Source organism: Diceros bicornis, chromosome 14 (assembly GCF_020826845.1).
Source record: "Diceros bicornis minor isolate mBicDic1 chromosome 14, mDicBic1.mat.cur, whole genome shotgun sequence".
NCBI classification, from domain to species: Eukaryota; Metazoa; Chordata; class Mammalia; order Perissodactyla; family Rhinocerotidae; genus Diceros; species Diceros bicornis.
Genome location: NC_080753.1, coordinates 41,768,653 through 41,793,854, shown reverse-complemented (window position 1 = coordinate 41,793,854; position 25,202 = coordinate 41,768,653). Strand labels below are relative to the sequence as shown.

General features: G+C 43.0%; 1 pseudogene; it reads left to right on the top strand.

Moving 5' to 3' along the window:
* The first annotated feature begins 4,847 nt into the window (after positions 1 to 4,847).
* On the top strand, positions 4,848 to 8,370 carry LOC131413372 (butyrophilin subfamily 2 member A2-like; annotated as a pseudogene).
* The last annotated feature ends 16,832 nt before the right edge of the window (positions 8,371 to 25,202 follow it).

The window sequence follows — 25,202 nt, the reverse complement described above, 5'->3', positions numbered from 1 at the left end:
TTTAGTTTTTATTGGATAAATTTGACATGTAACATTGTGTAAATTTAAGGTGTACATCGTGTTACTTCGATGCATTTATATATTGTAATATGGTTGCCATTGTAACATATTTATCACATTACATACTTACAGTACAATGTTATTGCTTATGTAAATAAACTCTACATTAAATCTCAAAAAAAAAACAGAACTCATGTGATTAGAATGAGTCAAACCAGATAATCCAGGATAATTTTCCTCAGAATCCAGGATAATCTCCCTACTTTAAGGTCCAAAACCTAATTCCATCTGTAAGATTCCTTTTGCCATGTAGTGTGTCATATTCACAGGTTGCAGATATAATGGTGTGGACTTACTTATCCTACTACACTTATAGTCACAGCCTCACTCACTCTGAAGGAGGAGAAAGCCTCCATCCTGTAGGCCCCTGTATAGACTAAGGGCCTCCATGATTGGAGAGTCCTGTGAATTCTTGGAAATTTTCTCTGTAGCCCTCTATTCTCTTGCTAGACTCAGGTATATATAGGTCAGAGTGAACTTCTCCAGAAAAGATAATGCTTATTGCTAGATAAAATGTCTGGTGAAATTGCTAACTAATTCCATCTCTTAGTTTGAGCTCCCAAAAGCTGACTCTCAGCCAAGGACTTGGGTTCAGGTAGTCTATTTGGGAAGTGATCCCAGGAAACCCAAGCTTGCAAATAAATAAAAGGAGAAAAGCCAACTAAGTGAAAAAATGGCATAGAAGGTATGTCAATTAGTTGGTTATCATGTGGGCAACCGGGCTCGGTCCCACTCAGAACACTCTGAGAAACTTTGTGAAATCGTGTCCTATATCTCATAATCCTCCTAGCAGGAGTGGGGAGCCTGGGTCATTCATCCACAATTCCCATCCCCCATTGGTTGAAGGTTGCAGGCTGGGGTGTTAACTCCCTTGCACTTCCAGGTTGGGCTGTGTATATGCAAAGGAGCAAGCATCACTGGTGTTAGAGAAAGCTCTCAGGTGGAGAAAAAGAACGGCAGGCACTTGGGAAATTGTTACCTTGCAGGAAACTGTGTACCTGAGGTGGACCAAAGGGCTTTGGGATTGGACATCAACAGAATTTGTTTATAAGGTTCCACTGTGAGAATACTGTTTAAGACCTGTTTGCCCTCCTCTCACTCCCATCCATTTTGCAATGGTGACTTCCAATCTTCCAATACACGTCCGTATAACGTGGCACTGCTGCCCACTGACACGGACTGGATCTTGGATGGACATCTGATCCAGACTAGGCCTGCAGGAATACCTTTCACATTTTGATTGAATGGCTCAGTGATATGTAGCAAGTTACAATTGATTAGTAGCAAGTATGAATGGGAGCAGTGGGAAGGTGTTTTCCATCAACACGGTGGTCTAGAGAAGAAAAAGGAAGGTGATCTACAGAGAGATTAGACCAAAGCAGACGTGAAGAGAGAAGGGCGACTTTCTCATCCTTGGTTTCAGTGCCTCTGGGGGCCCAGTTTTATTCATGCTGTGTGTTTTGTGAAATTTATTCTCTTGTGACAAGGTAAATGTACTGATTACTATTGCTGCAGCCCTGAAAATCAGCAACCTAGCCACAATTATTTTACTCTGTTCATTGTTTCTATGAGTCAGTAATTTAGAATTTGAACAGGACAGAGTAGGAATGTCTTTTCTGGGTGCCAAGATGTCTTGGCCTTAAGTGGAAGGAATCCACAGCTAGAGGTGACTAACAGGAAGGAACACACTCTAGCTTCTCAGTGTTTGGCATTAACAGGAATCATTAGCAGCCTCAGCAGATACTTCTACTAGGTGTCTATTGCTGCTGACCAGCCACAGTTACTGACTCCAGAATCCTCAGCTTAGGAAACCCCTGTGGTCTTAGAAAGAATATGTCTGAGAGAATAATTAGAAATGGAGAAAGACTCTGTCTGTGCCCTGGACTATGCACTTTCTTTCCTACCTTCGATATCTGATGCCTGGTGCCACTGTCTGATTCTACCCTTTGGTTGAACAGACCAGTTTACTGTCATGGGGCCAGCTGATCCAATCCTGGCCATGGTGGGGGAAACAGCATGTTACACTGCCACCTGTCACCTGAGAAAAATGCTGAGGACATGGATGTGCGGTGGTCCAGATCTCAGTTCTCCCCCGGAGTGCTCGTGTATAAGGGCGGGTGAGAGAGGACAGAGGAGCAAATGGAGGAGTACCGAGGAAGAACAACCTTTGTGAAGGAAGAGGTCAGCAAGGGGAGCGTGGCACTGATCATCCACAGCGTCACAGCCCATGAAAATGGCATCTACCACCGTTATTTCCAAGAAGGCAAATCAAGTGACAAGGCCATCATGCGCCTGATGGTGGCTATTGAGTCATTTCATTTTTTTCCACTGATTTTTCACAGTATGACTCTTGGGGAAAGTTTCTTTCCTAATCTCAGGCCCATGGCAGAACAGCAGATATTTTCGTAGAGTCCCCTTCACACAGGGAAGGTGGCTTCTCCTGCCCAAGGGCCAAATGAGTGGGTTTGCCCTGCTAAGCTGTGGGCATCACCTCTTGAGAAGCACACACAGAACTCGCTGTAGCCTTGAACAGGGGAGAATGTTGAATCCCAAAGGTTATTCTTATGGTTATTTCTTGGAGATCTCTGAGAGTCTTCCTCAGTAACATGTTTCAGATGTAGACATTTTTATTGTGAAATACAATACACATACACAAATACAATACACAAACTCACAAAACATTAATGCACAGATTTTTGAATTATTATGAACTCATACCAACAAATAGAACACTGCCTATTCCTGGCCTGTGTTATTTTGCTAGGGCTGTCATAAAAAATCATCACAGACTCAAAGGCTTAAATAAAAGAAATTTATTTTCTCACAGTTCTAGAGGTCTGAAGTCCCAAGATGAAGATGTCAGCAGGTTTGGTTTCTCCTGAGGCCTCTTTTCGTAGCTTGCAGATGGCCACCTTCTCACTGTGGCCAGTGAGTGGTCACCACACATGGTCCCCCCTCTGTGTCTTCCCATGGCCTTTCCTCCATGTGGACACATTCCTGGTGTCTCTCTGTGTGTACTAATCTCCGCGTCTTATAAGGACGCCAATCAGATTGGATTAGGGCCCAGCCTAAGAGTTTCACTTTAACTTAATTACCTCTTTAAGGCCCTATCTCCAAATACAGTCACATTCTGAAATACTGGAGGGTAGGACTTCGCATATGGATTTTAGGGGGACACAAGTCAACCCATAACATGCCCTTTATCAAAACCCTCAACTGAAACATGTTCCTAGGAGTGGAAGGGCAGTATAATGAGAAATATTTATTTTCATCCTTAACACATACTATATATTTGTTTTCCAAAGTTTCTGTACCAATATACACTCTCACCTTTAGTATATGACACTGCTTAAATTTTTCATCAAGTCCAAAGAGCAGTTTTTCAGAGACAATTTCAGTCCATTTCTTCTTTCTAGTCAGTGGTTTTCCATGACTGCGAGGATCAAACACCATCTTGACTCTTTTTACTCCAATTCCCTACTTTTCTCCTCAGTACTTATAACCTCTTCACATAGTATGCATTTTACTTGCTAATCCTGATTATCGTGTCTCTTCCACTAGAATGTAGCCTTCATAAAGGATTATTTTCTATTTTGCCTCTGCTATATCCACATCATTAGAACAGAACCTGAAGCACAAGAGTTGCTCCACAAACAGTATTTGAATGAAGACATGAATCTGCTCCATGAGCTGTAAGTGGTCATCATCACACCTGAACTGTCTCTAGTCTACACCTGAGGTTTGTTGTTTTAACCTTTCCCCATAAGCCTCTAATCAGTCCATGTATTTAATAAACTTTGAGGTATGAATTAGTCAGCATAGGCTAGGTTATGCTCTGTAGCAAGCAGCCCTCAAATCTCAGTAGGTTAATATAACAGAGGTCTATTTCACACATGTAACATGTCCTTCGTGAGTTTTCTGGGCTCTGCTTCACACAGAGCCCCCTCAGGGACCTGGAGCTGTGTGGTTCCCCTTCACCGAGGGAAAGAGCCCACAAATCACTCAATGGCTCCTAAAGCTCCTCTTGTGAGGTACTGACATTATTTATACTCACATTTCATTCACCAAAGCCAGTCACAGCTTGTGCCTCACCACACAGGAGAGGCAAGTGCAGTCCTAACTGTGTGCCCAGGGGGAACTGAGAATGTGTGGTGGACAGCCACAAAGAGCACCCTTACAGGTTTTCGTTACTGGACATTCTTTTAAAGTTTCATAGTCCAAATCACAAGCAGAACCAGTCAGAATCTGACACACACCAGCAGTTAGTCACCACTGTACCTCCAGCATCTAGTAAATTGCTTGCTTGCCCCTGAAAGTTACTTAATAAATACGTATGAAATAAATGAATGAAAAAAACAAATTTCTGGAATCAAAATTTCAGAGCAGGAAAAATTTATCCTTGGGCTCCATCTCATCACAGACACTCATAAATTCATTTAACAAATGTTTAACAAGCATCTCCTGTGTTCAAGTCACTGTTCTAGAAACCAAGGACAAATCAGAGAACAATGTACATGAAGATCTCGGCCCTCCTGGGGCTGCCTTTCTAGAGGGTACAGATAGCAGTAAATGAAGTAATTAAAACAAGGAGTGAAATCATTAATGACACTGGGGATTATAGCAGATGGTGATAAGTAATATAGAAAAAATTAATTAGCAGAGGGGATAGGGAGTGCTCCGGGCACGGGAGAGTAGTAACTATAAATAGGATGGTCACGGAAGGCTTCATGGGAAAGATGGTAGTTGGGCAGTGAGGCATGAGTCATGCATATATTTAAGGATTGAGCATGCCAGGTAGCAGCAAGAGTTATGCAAAGGACCTAAGGCAAGAGCATGTCTTGCAGTTTCAAGGAGCCCCAAGAGGTAGGTGTGGCTGGAATGGAGTGAGTGCAGGGAAAGTTGGAAGAGATGAAATCAGAGAGGCAATAGGACCAGATCATATGGGACAATGTGGGCCACAAATGGACTTTGGCTTTTGTCTGAGTGGGACAGGAAACGTGACAGGGTTTCAGGAAAAAAATAACATGATCTCTCTTGCCCTGTTGTGCTGAGGACAGACTGCACAGGGTGTGGGCAGAAGCAGGAGGAAGCATTGCAATATTCCAGGCAAGAAGAGATGTTGGCTTGTCCCAGAGTGATGGCCTTCGTCATCCAGCATGGCTGCTTAGTCCTTCCCATAAGAAGGACTCACCCTGGTCCTTCTTATGGTGACTCCAGGTGTTTCTGCTTTTTTGTCTCCTGGGCGCCCAGCCCTGGCAATCACTGTGGGTGACTCTTTCTCTATCTGGGTTTCTGAGAGAGAAGCCAACACAGCAGGGATCTAGGGGAGCTCTTTAGATATGAGTCCTGAGGGGAGCTCTCATCCCAGGTCTCCCTTTTTGCACTAAATGGGACTTTTCTGGCTTCTTTTTCAGAATCCTTTATTCCCAGCACATCTCGTGGATGGCAGCCCTGGCTGTCATCATGCCTACCTGCCCTGCTCCTCCTCATGGCTGGGAGCATCTGTCTTACTGAGAATCGCCACAGGGAAAAAAAGATTGTCTCAGGGCAAAAAGAGGTCGAAAGTGAAGAGAAAGAAATTGCAAGTAAGGAACGGGGGAAAGAACGTGTGAAAAGGAGAAGGAACGTCACATAAAAGGTAAAAGAGTAGGAGGAGAGTTCACTGTCACACAAAGGACACAGCTCTGACAGTATAAGCCTGGGAAACAGAGAGAGGAAATGAATAGAGGCAGAAGAAGGGCTTGGGACTCTCGTGTCCTAGGAGTTAATCCCTCAGAGCTTGTTTGCTTCCACTCTGCAAGTGTTGCATCCATTCACGTGGCTATATGGAGCACTGTATTGTTGAACTAAAGCAAACCTAAATCAGTATTGATAATCTCCAGCCACCTGATCATATATCATTTCTGGTATGTTGACAATTCCCTGGACAGGGGGGTGAGGAAGGATGGTGATGTTCATAGAAAGGGCCAGTCCTTCATCATTTAATACAAACTCAGATTCTCTTACTTCCTCTATTGAGGACATTCATTTGTTTCCCTTTTTTTTTTCAGAGTGACTTCTGGAGGAATTGGGTAAGTTTAGCATTTTCTGAACTACTCCAGGCACAATTTGTATTCTACTTGGTTAGCTATTATCTTATGAAGCTCACCTCTCTGTCTGTCCCATTGTAGGATGGATAAGAAGTCTCTTACATGCTGGTGAGCACCTCTCACATTACCTCAGTTCCCGAGTTTCCTCCCCACTTCCAGCCAACAGGACATGTTAGAGGAGATGAGCAAGGGGACCCAAAGCTGGTTTGGGATCAGCAGCAGGCTGGGGTCAGTTCACTGACAGTATCCCACCCAAAGCTGGATCCCAGCTCTTCTCTCAGGGAATTCCCACAGCTCTAAAGGAACTCTACAGCTTAGTTTTCTGCAAAATTTGTTTTGTAAAAAATAATTTAAGCTATGATTACAGAGGTCTACAATGTATGGCAGATCTTGTAAAGTTTACATTTTGGTAATTGATGCTCTGTGGATTCTGGATTAATTTGAAAGAAGACAACAGTGGTTTAGCTATTTATAATCTGGAAGAGGCTATAGACTGCACAGTTGAAGAGCCACATGTAGGAAAGACAATAAGCTTCCCCAAGCCTGTCTCAGGGGTGCACAGACAGGTGCCAGAACTGCCTTCCTGTTCCGAGAGAACACTGATGCTCTGTGTGTAGCCAGTGAGGGGAGAGGAGGTGGGCAAGTGGGAGAGCAGGGAATCCACTAGCCTGGACCTAATGAGCACTTTGCATTTTATGATTTGTCACCTTCTGCACAAAAGCCCCATAAAATCCAGGCTTTACCTGATACTACAGCATTTGGACCTTTCCTCCTTCCTATTTTATATTTCAAAATTGTCACAGTCACACATATCAACTTGAGGAAAGGGGAAAGTCATTTTAACACAATGTAAATATAGAGGGACTCAGTAGTAACAACTGCAGATGGGCGAGTCTGCAGAACCTCGGGGTCTGAAGCATTTCCTACATGCAGAGAGATCAAACTGCAGACTTCAGACCCTTGGTGTTGAAGCAAAACTGGATGGAGATAGTCCCCCACCCTTAACATACACACCTCTCAGGCAGCAGGTTGGCTTTTGGGGACACTATCCTCCTTTTTTACCCTTTAAAAGGTGCCCTTGTTAGTCGTTTAAATCAGTTGTCGTCTGGTTAAACTGGTGGACACAGAGGACCAATGAAGGGACACTTTACTGCCCAGGAACCTGTGTAGGGAGAAATTGGCCTTAATTGCTTCACTGGGAGAGGGATAGGGCCTCTCTGCTGGTTGAAGCCAAGTGGGAAACTTTCCAACTAAAGAGAGTCCAAGGGATTGTATATCTGGAATAAAAAATGGGGCGGATCTGAAGATGTTGAGAGAAAGTGGGAGTCACTAATTTCACCTCATTTGCTAAACTTGCTACATTTCTTAGAGTCCCAATTATCCTTTTCCTGAGGCAATGCTCCTGTCACTCAAGAGATAGAAGTGCAGCCTCAGTAATTGTTAGTCTGTGAGCTGCCTGGGACTTGGGATCAATGGGCCTTCATGGAAAAGGCCACGACATGGGGGATCTCCCACCAGCTTTCTGGGACCCCTCTGGGCACCAGGAATCGCATAATCTCCTGAGACCCCAGGCCTAAACCTGAGACTTCCTCTGCAGCTGATATGGTCCTGGACCCAGATGCCACTCATCCTGAGCTTTTTATGTCGTAGGACCAGAGAAGCATGAGATGGGGCCCCTCCAGGCAGAGTGTGCCTGACAACCCAGAGAGATTCGATTTGGGGGACTTGTGTCCCGGGTCTGGAGAGCTTCTCCTCAGGGAGACATTACTGGGAGGTGGAGGTCAAAAATGTGATGGTGTAGGCTATGGGGGTTTGTAGAGATAGTATTTAGAGGAACGGTGAGGACCTGCTGGTTCCTCAGAAGGGCTTCTGAATCTTCAAGATGGTTGGAAACCAGTACCGGGCTCTGATCTCTCCTGAGAAGATTCTTCCTCTGACAGAGTGCCTTTGACAGGTGGTCATCTCTCTGGACTATGAAGCTGAAGATGTTGCCTTCTATGACATGAAGGACAGATCATACATCTACACGTGACCTTTTTTGCACTTCTCTGGACCCCTGAGACCCTTCTTCAGGCTGGGGTTTGATGACAACCCCCTCTCCATCTGCCCAGTGTTCACAGGGGCCCAGGTGGTCACGGTGCCTGAGAGTGGCTTGATCCTTTACAAGGCAGGGACCCACTACAGCCACCAGGACCAATTCCCTGGTCTCAGAGCCAAGTAGAGAAACCTTAGACATCTCTACTACACAGCACAGCACTCTGATCACATAAGAGAACCTCATCCAGAGGCCTCCGTGACACCCTCTTTAGGCCCCAGCCCTATCTCTCCCTCGTTAGGTTGTTGCTTTAGTAACTCATTTGCTCATAACCATGGGGCAGAGTCCAGTCTCAGGAAACTTGTGCTGCCACATGGCTCCCAACCAAGAAGAAAGTGTGAGACAGTGACAGGCAGAAAATCTGCCACTTTAACATCAGAGTGACACATTCAGCCTGATGCTTGAGTTGGCATCACACACTGTGAACTGGGGGTGAGGACAATAGGATGTGCTAGGATGCAAGAGGGTGAGGAAACCACAAATGGAGGTCAGCGATAGAGGAAGTGGGACCAGAGAGGTGGGGAGTGGGCCCAGGCTTTGGGCGGGGTTAAGCCATAAGAGCTAAGGGGTCACAGGTGCTGATGGTCCATTTCCAACCACCTCCCAAGACTTCCAGACCACATAGTAAGCTCCCCAGGCCCAGAACTGGGATGAAGAAGGATGAAGGATGAGGACACATCCAGACCTGGCCTGGCTCAGGTGTCCCTGCAATAAACAAGGAGTCAGGACTCAGTTATTGAGTGTGGACTAAGGTTTCAGGTCCCAGCTGAGCAGGTGGATACTGGACCAAATGGATCACAAGGTTCAGGTTCAGTGGTTTCCAGCTTTTTGGCCTTAGGCTTCCTTTAAACACTGAAAATTTATTGAGGACTACAAAGAGCTTTTGCTCATTTGGATTATATGTGACAGTATTTATGGCATTAGAGATTGAAACTGAAAATTTTAAAAAATATGTTTATTAATTTATATTAAAAAGGCAATAATAAACCAATTATAGATTAATATAGAACATATTTTATGAAAAATAACTGTTATTTCCAAAGCAAAGTAAATTTTATTGAGAAGTATGGCATTCTTTTCACAATAATCTAATGCCTGGCTTACTAGAAGATGGCTAAATCCTCATATCTGCCTCTGTATTCAGTGTTGGGTACCACAGGTCACGTGGGCTCTAGAAAACTTCACTGTACACCAGTGGGAAAATGAGAACAAATACGACAAACAATGTCTTAGTAGTAGTAGTAGTAGTATGGAAATAGTATTAACTGTGTGGACTCCTTGAAAGTGTAACAGAGCCCCCCCCCCCCCCATAAATGTGCAAAACATATTCAGAGAGCCGGGATGGAAGATCCTGGAACTGAGTCAGACATCTAAAATGATGGCTTAAATGGTTTTGGACTTTACATAATTCAGTAGTCCAATTATAAAACTGGGCTGAAAAAAAAGCACTTAAAAAGTTCAAAATTTTGTTACTGCCATTACAAACGGACACATTCTGGAAGGAATCAGGAACATTGAAATAGCCAATTTGTTAAGATAGAAGATTGGGTTATTACTGTGTATGTGTTATTTTTATTTTTGCTGTTGTTGTTATAATATTATTTGAGTGGTTTTAACTAAAAGCACCAGACTGAGAGTTGGGAAACAACTGCTGCCGATAACTGGGTCTATTAATCTTAAGAAAGTTACAGCTTCTCAGTGTTTCAAGATTCTGTAAAATAAGGTTTTGAGTGGGTTCATGTATCTTTTATTATAGTTTACAAAACGCTTGCCCTTATGCTGTATCCTTACATTCTCGCAGCAAATATATTTATCCCCATTTCACAGTGATATAGTGAGGTCTAGCATGGTGATAAAATGTTATTTTCTGTTCAAGGAAAATAATATTTTAAGTATTTGGTGAAACTAGACATGAACCCAATCCTGTGTTAGCCACTATGGGAGCATTAAAATAGTGTAAAACTTGACCCCTACCTTCCTTTACTCAGTCTCATATTCATATCTTTACTTATTCATTCACTCTCGACAAATTTAGCATCTTTAATGTGTCAACCATGTGCAATGTATGGTGCCATGAAGGAAATAAGCAGAGTGATATTATGGCTATAAATTGTGGGGGTGAAGGACTACTTTAGCTGGCAAAGTTAGGGAGGGCCTCCTGGAGGAAGTGGTGGTTTTTCTGAGACTTGAGGACTCAGAAAGAACCAGCCCCAGGAGAGCTGGAGGAAGACGTGCTGAGTGGTGGGAACAGTGAGCACAGGAGCCCCAAAGCAGAAATGAACTAACCAGTTGAAGGGACATAAAGAGGCCCCTGCAGTCAGAGCAAAGACTGAGAATAGGACAGGAAGGAGACCCGCAGAAAGCAGGCCGTCTGGGCCTCACAGCAAAGTGCTGAGAATCAAACAGAAGCACAGTCTTACTAAAACCAAAGCTCAAATGAACAGAAAACGTCTGTAGTCACGGAAGTGTTATTTTTTATTTCTTCTTCCCAGGATTCGTCATTCTTAACAGCATGAGGAATTGAACCACCCAGTTTCTTTCTCTCTCCTGAGTTTGGGGACTGGGATTATGGTGGAGTAGAGTATGGAGAAAAGGGAATAGCCCCCCAGGGACTCTTCGCTTCTCTGAGTGTCATTGGTCAGGCCTAGTGTACTGATCCCTTCTCAGTGGTGGGAGCCTCAGGGTCTGTGATCCCATCCTCCCTCTTGGCTTTGATGGTGGCTTACTTAGATCAACCCCAAGAGGCAGAAAAAAAAAAATTCTGAATCAAGATCTCCCAGTGGAAGTTTTTCAGATTTTTGGCATCCTGGAGACACTTGGTTCCTCTTTTTCTGGGATGGGCTGGGAGTTGTTATCATCAGTGGTTATTGGGCAGTGGTTTCTTTGGTGACTGATCTTGTTACCTTTGATCCCTGTGTGGGAGATAGCAGGCTGGGTCAAGGAGAGAGTTGGGAGTGGGAAGATTGGAATGCAGGTCATCTTGGCACGTCCTACCATAATTACAAGTTTTCCCAACTATAGGGAGAGTAAAACTTACATATTCCTGGACATGGAGAGCTTTCCCTAACTACGTGACCATTTGCACAGGCCTGACAAGGAACAGTCAGGCGTATTCCTGCCAGGCTAGTTCACAGGATCATTTCTTCTCCCTGGTCTCCATGATGCTTGGCCCCAAACCAACTCTTTTATATCATAAAGCCAAAGGCACATGTATAATTATCCCAGATCTTCCAATTTACAGTGTTACTAAGCAACCTTATGGGACTTTGGCATCCAGAGACATAAATAACCTGATGCAGTAAGGTACATGTACAATTATCAGTAAATAAACTGACATTTATATCCAAGCAGTCACTTGTTAATATGAATCAACACACCTGTAGCTTATTCTTTCATCCATCCAACGATCATTGACTGTTGGACATTAGCCAAGCAATCTCTTCGACCTTGAGAGAAATAGCAGTGAATTGGACAGGTCATATGCATGGAGTATTGTCAACCCAGGAAGCACCCCAAGCCTCAGTGTCCATACTTTCTATTGAGACTTCATTATGTAGGTTTGGTTGATTGAATCACTGACCACATAGGGATTGAACTCACTCTCCAGCCCCCGTCCTCTCCTCAGTCAAACTGGGATCACATTGCTCAAATCCCCAACCCTGTAATCACATAATTGGTCTTTCTGACATGACCAGCCCTCACTATGAGTCACTTCATTAAAATACGCTATAAGATGCAGTCCAAGGGGCTCCTTATGAATAACAAAAACCCTCTTGTCACTCAGGAAATTCCAAGGATTTAGGTTATCTCCCAGGATAATCTGTGCAAAGGCTGTACCTCTTACTACACAATTTGAGAAAGAACATCAAGAGCAAAGGACTAGGATGGAATTGGGTTTGGGATACTACCAAAACAAAAAGGTCAGAGCAGCCAAAGGATGGCAGGAGAGAGAGTGGGCAGGACCAGAGAAACAGGGAGAGCCAGATCAGGTGAGTACTCATGGCACAGAGAAGGAGTTTCTGTTTTATTTTAAGCATAACGGGAAGCCATTGCATGATTTTAAACAAGGGAATACAATGTAAATGGCACCTCTGCCTCCCATCTCCGCTTGCACCTGCCCTACTGCTGTTTTCAGTGTACACATTTTCTCATGCAAAATGTTTCAGAGGTTCCCCTCCACCTTTGGACTAAAACCCCAACCACACAGCAGGCACCTGGTGATGCTGTCTCCTGGGTAGGTAGGTTTGGGAGTCAACAGTGCAGGCGTCATGAATGAACCTTTCAAAATGGAGGACAATGACATTCATGGAGGGTTAATATTCACGGGTGCTGTTCTAAGTCCTCCCCGGATGATTTAAGAAGCAAGTTCTGGCTTTATCCCTACCATACAGATGAAGAAACTGGGCCATTGAGTAGTTAGTTAACCAGCTTTGGGTTTCATGGCTAATGAGTCATGGATAACAACATATGGAGATAGAGAGAAAAACCGTGAGCTAGTAGACTATAAACCATAGCGCCTGGAACACATGAGCAGCTCCCCCAGGTAAAGCTATAAAAGAAACTTGTGTCTCTGGGAATTCCTAATAGCAGCAGGAGGTGACATATTAACCATGAGAAATAGATACTTCCTGCTGAAGCTGACTGTTAAATCAAAGAGACAGATTTCCAGGCAGTGGGCCACACTTCCTGCATGTAGGACACTGCACTAGGTCTTGGAAAAGATGAAACAGAAGATGTGATCGAGTGCCTGACCAGGGGAGTGAGTGGTCCATGATCATTGTGAAGAGAAGGGTGAGTCCAGCATCATTCTGTCCTATGTCCAGGGCTGTGTCCTACGTAATGGCAGCCTTCACAGGAGTTTACACATGCTGGTGTCTTTCAGATACTGAGCCACAAAGCCATCAAATTTAGAGAACGAGAAGAAATGAGTAAGCAGCTACCAGTCGCATCCAAGCCCGTGCTCAGGGACCAAGAAGGGGAAATAGAGGAGTCCTTTTTCTCTGGCCTCTATCTCCCTGGACACTATCCTTGTGAAGACCCGGAGGAGACACAGCTAGAGAAGTGCTGGAGATGAGTGAAGAGGGCACCAAGGAGGGAAGGGAAGGCAGCCAGGGCACAGAAAATGCCAAGAAGTATCTGGCTCTAGCCAGGTAGTACTCATGTCTCTTTTCTCTGTTGCAGAGTGGAGAAAAGCCAGATCCTATGCTGCTGAGTGGCCATCTAATTCCTAAGGTGTCCAACCCAAAACTCCATTAGGAAAGATATTAGTGTTCTTTCTCCATCTTCCAGCTCCAATGAGTGGCCTAGCTGGGCAGGCCGAGTATAGAGACCTACGGAAGGTCCACGCAGCATCATTACCAAGTTCTGCCCCATCCCAGTTCAGCACCTGCATCTTTTTCTTTCCAGCAGTTTAGACCTTTTATTTTTTTCTTTCTCTTTCTTAAATCCCTCCCCACCCACTTTCTCACTGGATTTGGTTTTTTTTTTTTTTTTTTGGAAGATTGGCCCTGAGCTGACATCTGTTGCCAATCTTCCTCCTTTTTTCCTTTTTTCTCCTCAAAGCAAAGCCCCAGTAGATACTTGTATGTCAAAGTTGTATGTTCTTCTAGTTGCTCTATGTGGGATGCCACCTCAGCATGGCTTGATGAGCAGTGTGTAGGTCTGGACCAGGGTCCAAACTAGCGAATCCTGGGCTGCTGAAGCAGAGGTAGCGAACTTAGCTGCTATGCCACCAGGTCAGACCCTCACTGGAATTTTTTGCTCCTCAACATTTTCAGCACTATAGGCCTAAAGATACAACTAGAAAGCCTCCATTCAAATGACATTCAGTCTCAAGTGGGTTATGTGCATCTTAGAGGAGATCTGGCAACTCTGTCCACCTAAGCCCCTCTCTCCTCAGAGCAGAAGGACCACTTCATAAATTGATCCCCCATGGAGACCCCTAGAAAGGAAGGATAAATAAAATCTTGTGAATTGTCTTTTTAAATAGGTAACATTTATTGAGCAGCTACGACCCTGAGCCCGGCACAGGTCTGAGTGCTTTACATACATTTTCCCGTTTATTGACCCTCACAACAGCAATAAGAGTTACATGTATTATTAGGTCTATTTATAACGGAGGAAATTAATCCGCAAAGAGAGTAGAAACCTTGCTGCAAATCAGACTTTCAAGAGGTGGTGACACTATTATACAAAACCAGGGAGTCTGGCCCTATAGGCTATGCTCTTTCCCCTGTTGATATGGTGTAGAGTTAGAAGAGATCTACTCTGATCCCTTATCCTTAAGATGAAGTAAGCCCAGTAATTTGAAGTAACTTGTTCAAGGTCACACAGCTGGTTAATTCTAACTCAAGAGATTATGACTATTCTTCCTTGTATACCTCCTAGAGTTGGCATTACTCAGGGGTTCCTGGGTCTACTTGTCCCACTACATATGCTCCTTGGGAAACCTACGTGTGGAATGCTCCTATATTCATATCTCAATTTCTTTCCCAAGCTCCACTTCCACCAGCCCCCTAAAATTTGTCTATCTGGATTGTTTCTTGGCAACTCAGACTAAGTTAAACCCAATATCCTCCCAACCCTTCCAATATACTCTTACTCTTTCTCCTTCTCTGGGTATTTGTGTTAATGGCAACATTATGTACTCAATTTCCCAAGCAAGAACTTCAATCATCCAAGACTCCTCTTTCCTTATTCCATTCTAATTGACTAGCCAATCCTGTCAGTTCTTCCTTCTAAGTGGCCCTCAACTCCATCTTCTACTCTCCCTCCATTGCTCTGCTTCAGATAATCCTTTGTAATGTATTGTTTTTCTCTTGTTATGGCCTCATTTATGCGATATGTATTTACTAAGTGTTTTTCATGTGCTAGGCCATTAAGAAAACTTACCAGATGCAGGAAAAGATAATGAAGGGGAAAGACTTAATGGAGGAGAGAGACCAGAGAAGGTCCTTCTAAGGAGATGACATTTAAGGCAAGACACAATGGATAGGAAGGAATCTGCATGTAATGACCCAGGGCTTCCCCTGTTCCAGGCAGAGTTTAGGGCAGAAACAAAGATCCCAAAGTTGGAAAAATCCAGAGTGTTTGAGGAACTGAAAGGAGGCCTGTGTACCTAGAAAAGGCAGTGTGAGTGGACCTAGAGATGATAGGAAATGCAGCGCTAGAGATAAGCTGGGGCCACATTATAGAAAGTGTTCCAGACCATGGTGATGCCTTTGGATTTATTTTAAGTGTGAGGAAAAACCACGGGGGACTTTGGAGCTGGGAAGTGACAGCTACTAATTTATGTTTTTTTAAGAATCACTTTGGCTCCTGCTGTGTTGAAAATAGAGTATAGAGAGACAAGATGGGAAGTGAAGAAGCCAGTTAGCATGCTACAGCAGGAATACAGGCAAGATATCATGGTGGCTTTGATGAAGATGTTGAAAAGCAGTTGTTAGATTTGGGTTATGCTTTGAAGGAAGAGTTGAAAAATCCTGATAGGTCCATTTGGTAGGTCCTGCTTGGGTTTTTGGCCTAAGCAACTGGGTGGAATAATAGGGAATTTCTAGGAGGAAATTGAAAGTTCTCCTTTGGACTGGAGTCAAGTAGGCAATTGGGTGTATGAGTCTGGAGTGCCTGGAAGATGCTGGACCTGGAGACTTGAGGGTCATCTGTGCACATGTGGTATTTAAAATCCTGGCATTGGTTGAGATTCCTTAGGGAGAGTGTTCAGAGAGAAAAGAAGAGAAGTTCAAAGTACTGAGTTCCAGTCCCCCCACCCCCCACCACCATTCTGACGTTGGGAAGGGAAGATCCAGCAAAGGAAACTGAGAAAAGCAACCAGTGGAATAAGAAGACAATCCCAGGAGGGTATGTGTCCCAGAATCTGAGGAAAGAAATATATCAAGAAGGAGGAAACGTTTGTGTCAAATGTGGCAGAGAGATTGAATAAGGTGGGAACTGAAAATTGACAATTGGATTTGACAAAATGAAGGTGAGTGCTGAACTTTGATGAAAAACAAGAATCAGATACATAGTGAAGATTAGGCTGCTTTTACTGCTCAGCCAGGCAGGGAAGCCCTGATCCAGGAAAGAGGGGCTTAGCTCTGTGGCGTGGGCTCCAGATGAACTGCTAAAGTGGTAGTTTGAGCTGTGAAGACTAACATATATAAATATACATAAGAGGAAACGAATCATTTATAAAGGATTATCTGAAACAAACAGAAAACAAAACACAGATTTGAAGGCTTTTAGGAGGAAAAACTGACAGGATTTTATAGACTTTCTCTTCGAAGTGGTATTATTTGCTTCTTTGTCTCAAGATTGAGTTCCTTGACAGGATAGGGACTGTGTGTTACCATCTGTGAGTCCTCAGTATCCGGCACATAGGAAAACTGTCCACAGAAACAGCCTGTAAGGGAGCTGACTTTCAGTTATGGTTGTATTGGTCAGGGAAGACTAAACTATTGTAACAAACAACCCCATCATCTCATTAGGTAAACATAATAAACTGTATTTCTCCATCTCTTCAGAGTTCAAAACAGATCATGTGGGGCGGTAAGAGCTCTGTTCCACACAGATTTTCTAGGGCCTTACTCTCCTCTGCATTCAGCCAGCAGATGGGGAATAAGGGGTGGAAATATTATGCAGATGGTTTCTCGTGGTCCAGGCCTAGAAGGGGCCGACTCTTCTCCTGGGTACCCAAGGGAGGCTGGGAAATGTCATCTTGTTGTGTCCCCAGGAAAACAGGGTACTCTGATTTGGTGAACATATAACAGTTTCTCCCATATGACTCTTCTAAGCAATGAGATCCTAAAATCCCATTAAAGATGGGTATTATTAGATCAGAGATCCTATATAGTTGGCCGAAAAGCCCTGGCCAAGTAGCCCCTGTGCATGATCCCCTTGGGCTTCAGGTTGGCAGAGAGGGGTGGCTGAAGGCTCTCCATAGGACCGTCCCCGTTCCTTGACTCTACAAACGTTATTAAGCACCACTTGGGAACCAAGGGCAGAAAGTGCTAGACAGTGAGAACGCAGCAATGAACACACATAGTCTTTTCTTTTTCCCCCTTTTTCTCCCCAAAGCCCCAGTAGATAGTTGTATGTCATAGTTGCACCTCCTTCTTGTTGCTGTATGTGGGACGCCGCCTGAACACGACCACACAAAGGGTGCGTCAGTGGGTGCCTGGGATCCGAACCTGGGCCACCAGTAGCGGAGCGTGCGCACTTAACTGCTAAGCCACAAGGCCGTCCCCACACACATAGTCTTTACTTTCTCAGATCCTAGTCTAGTAGAGGAGAGAATATGAAACAAATAATATCATTGCAGGGATGCGTGAGGAATTTGTACAAAATGTGGCGAGAGAGGAGAGGGTGGGGTGGGAAGAGGGGATTCCTGATCAGACACCTCTGTTACAGGGACCTGGGACCTCTGAATTTCAGGAATCTGCATTATCTCCTCCTTGTAAAAGTTTCTGAGCTCTCCCAGTGGCTCTTTGAAACCTGTTCTTGAGGACATTTGGGGAGATGCTTATCACTCTAGCTGTTTGGAGGAGGAAGGAAGGGGACTTCATGGGTGAGGGTCAGCTTCTTTTCCCTTCTTTCCCAGTCACTGAGGGCCCTGGGATGCCAGAGTTGACCTGGCTCTCTCTTATCTCGCTCTTTCTGCAGAAAATGTGACTCTGGATGAAGACACTGACTACTTTGAAGTCCTTCTGTCTGAAGATTGCTGAAGTGAGAGGTGGAAACATACAAGGCAGGATCTACATGAAAAAAATTGGAAGGTTTTTTCCTGACCCTTGTGCACTGGGCATCGAGTCCTTCTCTTCAGGGAGACATTACTGGGAGGTGAAAGTGGGCAACAGACTTACTGGGAGCTAGAGGTTTGTGAGTAAAACATGGAAAGGACTTGGGGAATCACAAAGTCACCTCAAAATGGAATCTGGGCCTTGAAACTACATGCTACTAAATATTAGGCCCTCAGCTTCCATAGGACCCTCCTCCCCCTGACCGAGCTCTCCAGCAGGGTGGGGATCTTCTTGGACTATGAGGCCAGGGGTGTCTCCTTCTATAGTGTAGTTGATGGGTCCCACATCTACACTTTCCCCCAGGCCTCTTTCTCTGGGCCTCTCTGGCTTTTCTTCTGCCTCTGGTTCTATCACCCAACCCCTCGGACCACCTGCCACTGAGGCCATCAGTCCCCAGACTTTCTCTCAGTTGAACCTCCAGGGGAGAACTGGGAACTGGAGTTGAGGAGCCACTTCTAGGCACAACTCCCCCAGGGATCCACCCCAGCTAGTGGTGGAAGTGGATCCCCTTTGAACTTTGGTCTCAGAGCTGCAACCACATCTTTCCAATTCATCCAGGTCACTGGAAAAAGGCTGAGGACAGCTTATAATTCTCCAGGGCTAGGTGGTGCAGAAGGCCAGAAAGGATGATGCCACCCTATAGAGTCTTTTTAAGAGAGTCTTTCTGGTGTTGCCACCCCAGCTAGAAACTGAGAAAGAAACCTCAGGAGAAAGCAGAGACAAGAAATACTGATGGAAAGACTAAAGACTAGTGGCCTGAAGACTGATCTCTGACCTTGTTCTCCTGGAAATGTCATAAAGAAAAGAAAGGCCAATGCCCACAAGTAGTGGTTGTCTTGAATGCCTGCATAACAGAACAATAGCAGGAAGCTGGATCTGGAAGGGGCTTTGGGGTTTTCAAGTCTTTCATGCATAGGCTTTATTTCATTTTAACCCACATGCAACCCTTGGAGACACTAAATAAAGTGCACAGAGAAAAGTCAATTCTCCAGGTCACCTCCTGGTCTGGGACTTGATGATACATTCAACATTCTTACATCTGATCCACATCCTACCACCTCTGAGAGTCCAGTCATTCCTTATCAAGCAATTTCAAAGACTCTTTCAATGACACTGTTCATCCCAGATTTTTCAAGTTTTCTTTTCCATTTTGTGAATTGGTTTACTGCTTCTTTCCCTAAATAACTTCCTACTTTTAAAATATATTTCTTCATCAACAGTTAAGCGCATATTCTTTAACCTTTTTCTATGTGTACAGAAATAGACACACACACAGTTTTTCTAATGAAAATTGGACCTTACTATGCATATTGTCCCATGACATGCTTCTTTTATGACACTAAACCTTAAACACTAATCTTGTATTATTCATAATGAAGATGGTTTCCTTTCTTTGCTGTACAAATAATGCTGCTATAAACATCTTTGTGTGTAAATCATCTTGCATAGCTCTGGTCACTTCCACAGAATAAATTTCCAAATGGCATTTGTCATTAGGACAAACTCTTGTAAGTGCAATTGGGACACTGGAAAGAGTATAAAAGGGACTTGAATTTTTACTATGTGTGTGCACACCTATCTATTTCCTACAGGAAAGAAGTCTCTGCATATATTTTGGTATCTATCAGGCTCATCTCCTGAAGTTAACAGTAGAAGCCCACCCTTCAGGTTTGCATTCCTTCAGCACCAGTTCCAGGCATCTCACTCTCCTCCAAGGAAAACTCCAACTTATCAGCTCTGAGAAGTAGGACCGAATCTACTTTTTGCCTAACATATATTTTTACGGCTTACTCTGCATGAAGCACTGTTGTAAAAAAATTGCCTGAATTATCTCTCTGCATGAAACACTGTTGTAAAAAAATTGCCTGAATTATCTCATTTCATCCTCACAGCAGCAGCAACCCAAAAAGGCAGGTGTTATTATTATCTTTATTTTACAGATGGGAAAACTAAGGCACAGAGAGGATAAGAAACTACCCCAAGGTCACACAGCTAATAAAGCTCACCCAGGCAACCTGATTTCAGAGTCTATGGTTTAACTACTCCATCATGCCCCCTCTCCTCACCAATTTTAAGTTCAGTGCCTGATAGCTACTACATGGTAAGTTCTCAATAAAAATTTGTTGAATTAATGAATTATTTCCTGCTCTTTTTCACATGCATTTCTCTCCATGGTCTTCATGTAAGGCATGAATGAGGAGTAGATTTGGGGCCCTATTTCCTTGAAAACTATAAAGTTGAGAGATACCAAGTGTTGTGCCTAGAAACCCATTGTCTAAAGTTCAGCATTTAGATTGGAAATTAAGGCTGCTTTTCTGTGTCAAAATAACTTGGATCCTCCAGACAGGAATGGAATGGTTCATTCTTATTGATATAATTTCCAGCAACAAAGCTTTTGATAGACTGTGAATTTTTATTTTTAAGTTATTTTATTGAGGTTATATTGGTATAACATTGTGTAAATTTAAGGGGTATATTATTATTGTTCGGTTTCTGTATAGATTGCATTATGTTAGCCACCAATAGTCTAGTTTTTTTCCGTCACCATACGTATGTGCCCCTGTACCACTTTCAACCTACCCTCACCCCTTCCCCTCTGGTAACAGTAATCTGTTCGCCTTATCTTTGTACTTGTTTATCTTCCACATGTGAGTGAAATCATATGATTTTTGTCTTTTTCTATTTGACTTATTTTGCTTAACATGATACGCTCAAGGTGCATCCAGTCATCACAAATGACATGATTGTGTCTTTTTTATGGGTGAGTAGTATTCCATTGTGCATCTATACCACATCTTATTAATCCATTCATCCATTGATGTACACTGGCTTGCTTCAAGTTTTTGTCTATTGTGAATAATGCTGTGATGAACATAGGGGTGCATAAATCTTTTTGAATTATTGGTTTCACGTTCTTTGGATAAATAGCAAATAGTGGAATAGTGGATCATATGGTACTTCTTTTGTAACTTTTGAGAAATCTTCATGCTGTTTTCCATAGTAGTTGCTTCAGTTTGCCTTCCAACCAATGGTGTATGAGGGTTCCCTTTCTCCACATCCTCTCCAACCCTTGTTGTTTCTTGTGTTATTAATTACAGTCCTTCTGATGGGTGTGAGGTGATATTTCGTTGCAGTTTTTATTTGTATTTACTAATAGTTAGTGACGTTGAACATCTTTTCATGTGCCTGCTGGCCATCTGTATCTCTTCTTTGGAAAAATGTCTGTTCATATCCTCTGCCCATTTTTTGATCAGGTTGTTCATTTTGTTGTTGTTGAGTTGTATGAGTTCTTTATATATTTTGGAAATTAACTCCTTGTCAGATATATGATTTACAAATATTTTGTCCCAGTTGATGGGTTGCCTTTTTGCTTTGTTGGTGGTAACCTTCGCCATGAAGAAGGGTTTTAGTCTATGTAGCTCCACTTGTTTATTTTTTCTTCTGTTTCCCTTGCCTGAATAGACATGATATTAGAAAAGATACTACTAAGACCAATGTCAAAGAAAATATTACCAATGTTTTCTTTTAGGAGTTTTACAGTTTCAGGTCTTACATTCAAGTCTTTAATCCATTTTGAGTTAATTTTTGTGTATGTTGTAAGAAAATGCACAACTAGTCTTCAACAATAGAGCCAAGAACATGCAATGGAGAAAGGAAAGTATCTTCAACAAATGGTGTTGGGAAAACTGGATGCGAATGTGCAAAAGAATGAAAGTAGACTGTGAATTTTTCAAAGGAAGTTTCTCAGTGAGTAAGAAAGCAGGAAGCACTCAGAGAAGGCAGTTGTTTTCCCCCTTTGCAGCTGCAGCATGACCTGGGGAGAAATATTATTTCTGTTAACTATGTAGTTGGCTTCATCAAACATGCCTGGTATCCCAGCCTGATGAGCAGCAGGGCAGATTGTTACTTTCTGAGTTAATTTTTACTTTCTCAACCCTCTGTAGTGTAATGCTCACTCTCCTATTTTATTTTATCTCTGAACTCAACTCCATGCCTCTCCTCAGTTTCCTTCACAAAGATTTTATGCCTGCTCCCCTTGAAGTGATTTGTGGGGCCCTACATCCTACAGATCCTCCAGACCATCAATTCCCTTCTTGTGGTATCAGCGGAGAAGAGAGCACTTCTCTCAGCAGATGCCCCGGAAGGGACAGAAGGGACCTGAAGCAGAGCTGTCCCTGTCTCAAGCTGTTCCTGAGAGGCAGTCCTGGCCCTCCTGCTGGCACAGCCTCCTGGAGGTAACCTGACTCTTACTAGGAGTGACCAGGTACCTGAGGCCAGACTGTCAGTATCATTGGGATGGCAAGGCATTTAGGAACTAGAGATTCCCAGATAAAAATACCCCACTGACCATTTTAGAACATATAACTAAAAGGTACTCTTGCATTTATGTTTTAGAAACAGCATTGGTGCCTCAAGCATTTCAGAACTGTGTTCTTCTACGTGATAGGTGTGCTGAAGTTTCCAGGGGAAAGTGCATTGATGTTCCTAACTTACTTTAAAAGACATCAAATAAATAAATAAATAAGGATAGAAATAAATAAATAAATAAATAAGGATGGATGGGGGATGAACAGCAGGATAGATTATAATAAATAAAGTATAGTTAAGTGTTCACTGTATAATCCAGATAGTAGGTATATTTGGAATTCACTGAGAAGGTGTTTTAACTTTGCTCTCTGTTTGAAAAGTTTCATGATAAATTGTTGATAGTCGGGGTTGCGGAAGGAAGAATTGTATTTTGTTGCTGTTGACAGAGACCAGAAGTACCACTGGCTTCAACAGAACAATGGTTTGATATCCTCTTACATAAAATGAATTCAGAGGGCAGAAATCCAGAGCTGTTCTTGCTGCTCAGAGATGCATCCCATGCCCCAGACTCCCTCTGTCTTTATTCTCTGCCTTCTCAGCACGTGGCTTCCTTTCTCAAGGTTGCCTCATGGTCACTAGGTGGTCCCTGCACTCCAGCTCCAAGGACCATGTTCTAGGCAGATGGAAGGAGGAAGTAGGAAGACTATGGACCTCTCTTGAGAAACACAACCAAGCAACTTCCACCTATAAATCATTGGTGCAAACTTAGTCCTTTGGTCATTTCTATCTGTAAGGGAGATGAGCACACGGCAGGACCCCCCCAGATTGGGTTGGATTTCTAAGAAGGAACAAGGAATAGATATTGCACAAGCAACCAGCCACATCAACAACAGAGCCTAAATTCAAACTGTTGGAATATGATCACATTCCATCAACCAAGTTCACATCAAAGCCCTGGGAGATTTAATCACTGTCTTGAGATGACTATAAACTATCTTAGGAGGCCCTAGACCACAGGTAGGACCACTTTGTCCCAAAGACACCTTATAGAAACAGCATTCGCAGCCTATCCAGAGTCTAACCTCAGAGAATTCTGCCGGCAGAGGAGAAACGAATACACGTGAAAACACAAATGTAGCACAAATAAGGCACAGAGGGCGACGGAAGCTGCTCAGCAACACTCCAAATAAGAATGTTCTGAAAATGTAAGATGTGCCCATCAGTCACTAGCAGCACAGCCTCTGGAAACTGAAAATTATATGATGTGGTCGTGGATCTGAGACCTGAGTTTCAGAGGTGCTGAAAAGGTGGAGGGGATCTGGTTTTCCTTCCAGTCACACTTCCATTTGGCTCTGCTGTAAAAGATGTCCTCCTCCGTGTGCCCACCTTCAAGCACAGATGTCAGCAAACAGCCACAGAAACATTTTAATTAATGCACATCTTCCTCTTTCCACACATTAAAATCTTGTAATTTTTCTGCTTAGTTCTGCTGATAAATCTATTGTGATATAAAAGACATTAAAAAGGGGTATATAATGAAGTACTGATGATACACAAGTATACTCATGAATGATTCAAATAGGTAAACACAGAGAGAGACAAGCAGTGTGGGAATTAGGGTTGGAAGTTTTCTTCATTTTGTACAATCCAACACACTTTCGGTTTTCATTCTAATGTTCCCACTGGTTTCTGCCCAGCAACTGCCTCCACTGAGCCAATCAAAAAACTAGCTCTTCCAAAAGAGAGACTCTGTTCATGTTTCTCACAGTGAGCTTTCTTCCAAAGCAGATTGTTAACTATAATGGAGAACTATTGATTACCTTCATTCTGTGGGCTGTGATTTTCAGATGAGAATGCCAAGGGGTAAGTGGGGGAAATGGGTAAAAGCCAGAGCCACAGGCCCTGGAAGGAAAGAGCCTAAAAAGCTAAGAGTGGCTACAGGGAAGTACTTACCCAGAGAAAGGGGTTTGGTGCTTGTGTATGTGCTGAGGGGACGTGAGGGGAAGGTGGGAGACAGTGCAAAAGGTAAGGACCTGCATTGGGAAATTTGGTGGGAGGGTGACAACCTGAATGAAACTTGCCAACTGCATGTTCTTAGGAACTTACCGTGGTCAGAAAGGAACAAAGGACTCTTCTAATCTCTCTTGGTCATCTCTGGAATGTATTGTAAGAGATTCTAAAAAACAAATGTGCCTTAAAGCTTTATAAGTAAAGATGTTCATTACACATTTGTAATATAGAAACATCTGAACCAACCTCCACATGTAACATACGTATACATATATGTCAGTTGGAGGACGGATAAACAACATATTGTCCAGTCATAAAGGGATTTCCGTATAGTCATTAGGAATCATGTTTTTAACAAATACTTTTTATTTATGATTGTTAGAAAGCTGGATCCAATTTGGATATTTAAATTGCATCTGCAGTTTGCTATTGTAGATTTTACTATGATAAATAACCTTAAACATAAATCTTTATGTTAACATCTGATTATTTTTCTTTAAGAGTAATTTCTAAAAGTGGAATTTATCGGTCAAAGGATGAAACATTTTTAAGGCATTTGGTATATACATATGGCCAAAATGCTTCCAGAAATGTTTACATTCCCGTGAAGCAAAGAATACAGTTACCATTACAGATTGTTCAAATTTTATTCTTTTATATTTTTTCTAATTTATAATTGTATATAATTAGGAACAAAAAACAAGGAATACCATTAAAATAAGTGAAAACATTTTCCCTACTCTGAGGAAAGAAGAGAAATTGTTACCTATGGTAATAATAATAATACCATCCTCTCTCTAGCAGCATAGGGAACAGTTTGAAGAGGAGACGATGAACTGAAAGGCA